This window comes from Vigna unguiculata, chromosome 3, assembly GCF_037176805.1.
Source record: "Vigna unguiculata cultivar grain cowpea cultivar isolate G323 ecotype 2 chromosome 3, ASM3717680v1, whole genome shotgun sequence".
Classification (NCBI taxonomy): Eukaryota; Viridiplantae; Streptophyta; class Magnoliopsida; order Fabales; family Fabaceae; genus Vigna; species Vigna unguiculata.
The window spans coordinates 55,153,657-55,160,136 of record NC_140794.1 but is presented as its reverse complement, the minus strand read 5'-3'; positions in this window follow the sequence as shown (position 1 = coordinate 55,160,136).

Below are 6,480 nucleotides of genomic sequence, written 5' to 3'. Positions count from 1 at the left end.
ACTCTATCATAGTGAGGTTTGTTGCTTTTAGGTTTATTGTGCTAACCACTATTAGGGGATTTGTTGTTTGTTGGAGTTATTGTTCCACCTGTTATCAAATCACTCATCAATGTTTAGTCTCATGCTCGAAATATATATGTCTCGGTAAGAAGAGATGTATTGAAAGTCTTACGTTGACAGGTGATAAGGTCAATTTATAAGTTAATAATATACAAATGGATACAAACCTCATCTCTACAAGTTGATTTTGTAAGATTGAATTATGTTTAAAGTCCATTTCTTAACAAAAACAACATCAATAATATTTTCGTTTTCTATGATGAGAACTTTTATCAAATTCTTAAATCTCAACTTGTATGACCATGTATGATGAAGAATAGAAGAAGAAATTATCAAAAAGAATTCAAAATGTTGACATTAAATTTCTAATCATTCTCAATCTCTATATAGATGAGTTTTTTCCATGTAAATAGAAAATAAAATCGTATATTATTTCAACAAAAACAAATTTAATAAGTGATTAAAAGTGCTACATCGATTAAGGATAAAACGATCTTATAGTATATGAGTGCAAATCTCATCTTACAAACTGATTTTATAATGTTGAATCATGTTCAAAATTTACTTTAGCATGATATCAGAGTTATGGTAACCACCTATGTTTAGTTTTCTAGACATATAAGAGAAGTATGTCCTTACAAGCCAGCTTTGTTTATAAGTTTGACATAGTTTAAAGTTCAATTTTTAACGTAAAAAGTTTAAATTTTTGTAAATTACCGAATTATGTATTTAAATAAGTATTTTTCGAAATAGTAAGTTGAAACTGCTACCATATATTTAGAGAGTTTTAACTATTAGCCACTCTTTTCATGAATGGACAAGCTTGCTTCCGAGTCTATCGACACCTGCACGTAAGCTACCAAGTCCATCCAACGTAGGTTGTGGTCTTGTGAACATGACTTATGTTTTTGTTCTGTTTTGCTTCCGTAGCCATCACTGGAGCCATAACTTTTACCCTTGTTGGTATTGGAAATTGTTTTTTTCTCTTGATATATTATAATATATTATCGTGATGATATGAGTATATGCTGTAGTTGTGAGCTGTTGGAGTTGTTATATAATGAAAATGTGGAAGAGGACGGTGCATATTCAGATTTTTCGAACGATAATAATTTGAAAATGACAAAAGGGGTGGTGGAATTCAGAATTAAAATAACATAAAAAGGAATGAGAACGAGATCTCCCAAGAATGACACCATTATTGTATTATTATTAGCATATAAAATATATTGCATGACTTACTCACCCGTCTACCCAAAGAAAAATGTGTTTATTTTCGAAATGTTTTTATATATATCAGTGTGTTTGCTTTTAAGATGTTTAAAAACAAGATTTTTTTAATACACATACATTATGACTCATCACTGTGTTAAACTGTAGTAGGGGCACAGCAGGAGTTCAACAGAATAAAATATAGAAAGCTATATGATATGATGGATGTGTTTGACAGAATGAAAAATGTATAAAGCAGAGGAAATTAAGGGTATGTTTGACCGAAAAAATAAATTATATATATATATGTATATGATAAATACTGCCAATAGTTTTTTTCTTAAGAAAACATAGTAAATGAACTTAAGTAAAACATATAATGAATTTTGGATGTAAGAGGAATGTGAAATGAATGGAAAAATGAAAAATAAATGAGAATAATGAAAAATAATTAGAATCAATTACTGTAATACACATGTTGTTGTAAATTATAATAAATTTACCTTTTCTGTCCATAAAGTTACGGAAATTATTTTAAATATTCTTGAATTAACATGAAGTCAAATTTTAGATAAAGTTGAAAAAAAAATAGTAAAAAAATGTAATACTCACGATATAAAAGAAGACTGTAATTTTATCCATTTAACTTCCATAAAAAAATAATTGTGTAAATCACAAGAATCTCTTTTTTAAAAATTTTCACCGAGAATTAAATTCGTGACCTTGATTTTAATACCAATTATTAGGATCAAGCCCCACTATCACTATGCCAAAAGATATAGTCACTAGTCATGACACAATTCTTAATTTTTTTTACTTAAGAGTGTAACAGTCAGTGTTAAGATTCGATTGTGACTGCTCAATTGGCCTCTGTCACGAGACAATTGATGTCACCTGCAACAATCTCTCCCTCAACGATTGTCCTACTAGAAATCACACTTTGCGACTTGGCCCACCTGACCTCCGTCTCGGGACAATTGTGCAACCTGTAACCAGTTGCGGAACTTTGAAAAAAAAATTAGGGAGGCCAAATTTTATTCTTTTATATATAAATTATTTTTTCTAATTAAAAAAATTTTCATTTCCTGACATCATTTTCTCTATTCAAAACAAGCACACATGATAGTATAATTCAAAAAATATGACAATAATATATAGATGAAAGTGTAACATAAAGTTTATCATCAACAATAATATATTAAAAAAAGCAAAATGTGCCTTTAGTTAGAGTGCTCATGTATGCTCTTTCAATACCTTAAAATCTTCAATAAAAATTTTAGACTAAATAATTTTTTCTTTTGAGTAAGTTCATGTTTTACTCCCTTTAGTTAGAGTGTTCATGTATGTTCTTTTGTTTTTTGAAACAATATGTTTTACTTTTGTATGTGACTTTTCTATGCTCTAGGCATATATCTATTTGTTAAAGATTATAAAATCATGCTCTGATTATTTATCAAACTCTTTTTTTTTTGTTATAAATAGGGTTATTTTAGACTTTGAAGTTAGGTAGGGGAAGAACAATATTAAAAATATATTTTAAGATAAAGAAAGCTAATCATTTAGAAGTTCTTAATTTTCTTAAAATATTTAGTCTTGATTTTTAGATTTAATCTGGGGTATTCATAATTTTATCTTTTTTATATAAGACATGGAGTGAACTTTTAACAAGCACTATGGTTATCTATATTGAAAGAGATATTGCAACAAATTTTAGTTCTAATTATCATGGTGCAATTTGTTTTTGAAAATAATAAAAGATTGATGATGAAAATTGACATAAAAGGGGAGAGAGTGAGAGATGGAGGTACGAAAGAAAGAGAAATCGAATAAAGAAATAAAAAAAATTACAACAGAGAGGCAAAACTTGATTTTTAAATTTTAAAATGTTTTTTTAATTAAATTCATATAAATAACATAATAATATAAAAATATTTTTTTAAAATATATATAAAAAAACATTGGAGGAGTCGTTGATCCCCTATTACAACATAGGTCTGCTTTTGCCCGCAACATATATATATATATATATATATATATATATATATATATATATATATATATATATATAAATTGACTTTATCATGTTTTTATTTTTATTATTATTATTATTTTATTTTTGGATTTTATTTAATATTTTAGATTTTATTAAATAAAAGTGAAAAAGATAAATGTGGGGATTATAATATGCAAATAAAGGGAATCTCAGATATTTCGGAAGATTATAAAGAAAATGAATGGAATATTGAATATTCAATTATTATAAAGAGTATTAGATATCCACAATGTTGGTTACTAAAATTACAAGTCATAATAATTGAAGAATAATTCAAAGATAGGGAGTCTCCAAAGATTAAAAAATCTATATCAAGAATTATCTCTTACAGTTTATTCAAGTACCGAATCAAATCTTAATTTTAGGCTTAGTCCAATTATGAAAGTCTATGAATTGAGGGTCTGACATAGGCCAAACACATACTTGGAGAAAAAGAAATTTGATATCTCTATATTTGAAGGTAGAATGACATTCTGAAAGATGGAGACATTCAATTTCAACATCAGTATAATATTTAGTAATATGTCTAGAAGTTGCTAACTCCCTAACTCCCTCATTCACAGTGTTGGGTGCAATGCATTATTAATTCGCAGTGAATTTCATTGATCAACATGATATTATAACCTATAGTAGAATAAGCAACTAATTAATTGTGCGTCTAGACATAGAGTACATCATTCGTCATTCATAACATCATAATTTTGATCATTAATGCGAACTCTTAATAAGGTCTAAGACACTTAGACTTGTCGCTAAGACATTCAAACTTGTTACATAAGGTGTGAATGCTAAAGTAGGAATTAGAAGGGTATTGTTTGGTGTTTTTACTTTTGAATTGGATCATGAAACCCAATCTCAGTGAAGATTTTATTTGATACTTTTTCTCAATCAAGTTCTTTGTTCCATTGTACCAATTCCTTTTAGTGTTTAATGAATTTATTTTATTTTATCTCAACCTAAAATGTTTTGTTATTCTCTCCCTTTATTAGTAAATAATTAATTTAAAAACACACACAGGTTAAATATGTTTTTAATCTCTAAATTTGGATGCAAAATTAGAAGTCTCTTTCTCTTAAACTTTGATATAGTTTGGTACTCAAAAAATTAAACTCAATTTTTTTTACGTAATTGGTTAGAAGAACTATATTTATTGATCTTTAATCTTTGAGGATAAAAATGTATCAAAGTTTGAGTTAGAGACGAATTTTAATTTCGTATCCAAATTTTTTTGACTAAAAACATATTTAACTATATATATTAAAAAAATTATATATATACTTGTGTTAAAGAAAGTTAAACTATTTTAAGTTTATAAAATATATATAATATATACCATTACCAACAAAATTACACAAAATCATCTCATACTGAGGAAATATCTAAGATTACACTTCCAACTATACTCAAATTCTAGGTAATTTTCAATTTTTTCATTTCACAATGTTCTTGTATCAAACAAAACTATTCTATAATAAGATGGTACGTTCGTGAATACTTAACACCTCTAATATGTTAATAAAAAGAAGAAGAGAAATTTTCAAATAAGATCATGTTTGACATTATTATGAATTTTGACATTTCAAATATGTTGAGATCTCAAAGTTCATCAATTATTTGTCAACACATGAAAAAAAAAATACAAAGCATGGAAACCACACCAAATCCATGATAAACAAATTATATCTATTATGCCAAATTAAAATATCTAAATAACATGGTGGTAAAATATTGAATCACTTATATTGTTCTCTATGAATCAAAGCTAAATTAGTTAACTTATCATCACAATTATTTCCTTCACAAAGAACATGAAAAACTCTAAATTGTATATACTTACAAAAATGCAAGTATTGATTGACACCATCTCCCACCAAGACTCTAAGAAACCACTCGTTGATAAAAAAAAAACATGAAAAACTGAACAAGAATCGCTCTTGATCCAAAACCTCTGAAATCCCTCAAAGCATGCTCTAAAGCATAAATGGTCCCCCATAAAATCAGCATAAATACAATTTGGCACTCCTCACAAAACTAAAAAGTATCACACATATTTATTGTGATTTCCTCTAAACATATCAGCACATGCAGTCAAACTAGAACAACCCCTAATTTCACCATCAATACTCACCTTGAGGCAATTAGCAAATGTAACTCATTATATTATGTCCATAAATAAAACCACCATACATTTCCTAATTTGAATGTTGAAAATTTTCAGCACCAAAAATCAATATTTCTCATGTGCTTCTTAAATTTATTTTCAGCCATATGCACTAACTCTTTAATTTGAAAAATAGCATAAAGAAACCTAATTGGATCCTTAAATCTCCGAATCATCCAAATAATTGTAGTAATGTCAATCACTTTAATCAATTAAAACAAATTACTACAAAGAGAACTTCGTAAACGATGGAGGTGTGGTTCAGGACCATCACAAGGATTTCAAAACAATTGATGGAATCATGCCTAGGACCTTCAAAGAGATCTCCAACAAGCTTCGGATCGTAGAATATGAACTCTTTATAATTTTTGTAATGTTTTTGTTTGGACTTTATCGGACCTTTAGTTTTATTGGGTCTTTTGGTGTTTTAGCCCATAGTATATATGTCCTTGTGAAACACTTTATAATCAGATTTGAGTGTTATGAAACAATGACTTTTACTCTCAAGTCTCCAGGTTCTCCTTCGAACCACCGATCCTTATATTTGAATCTTCCATTCAAAGTGGCGAATCTTCCTCACTTGTCTTGGAACCTTCTCCAAATAACGTGATTTTCTCCCGTTTCGCAAAACTCCCAATTGATGTCTTTCATTTTTTTTCCAATTTCATCCCAAATCTAAGACGATCCTACATCAATAAACAATAAAATCCAAAGAAGACAACTGTAAATCCTCAAAAATTTTCTTCAACCATTCCCATAGTCATAGATAGAACAATAAAAAAATAAATAAGAGAAATATTTAACATCATCACCACACACAGAACACATAAAACATAAAATCACTTTTTTTTTATCTCTAAATCAATAAACAAATGAATATATATATATATATATATATATATATATATATATATATATATATATATATATATATATAAATTTTCGCTGGTGACACGTAATCCAACCAAATAACTTCTCTCGATCCACACATTCT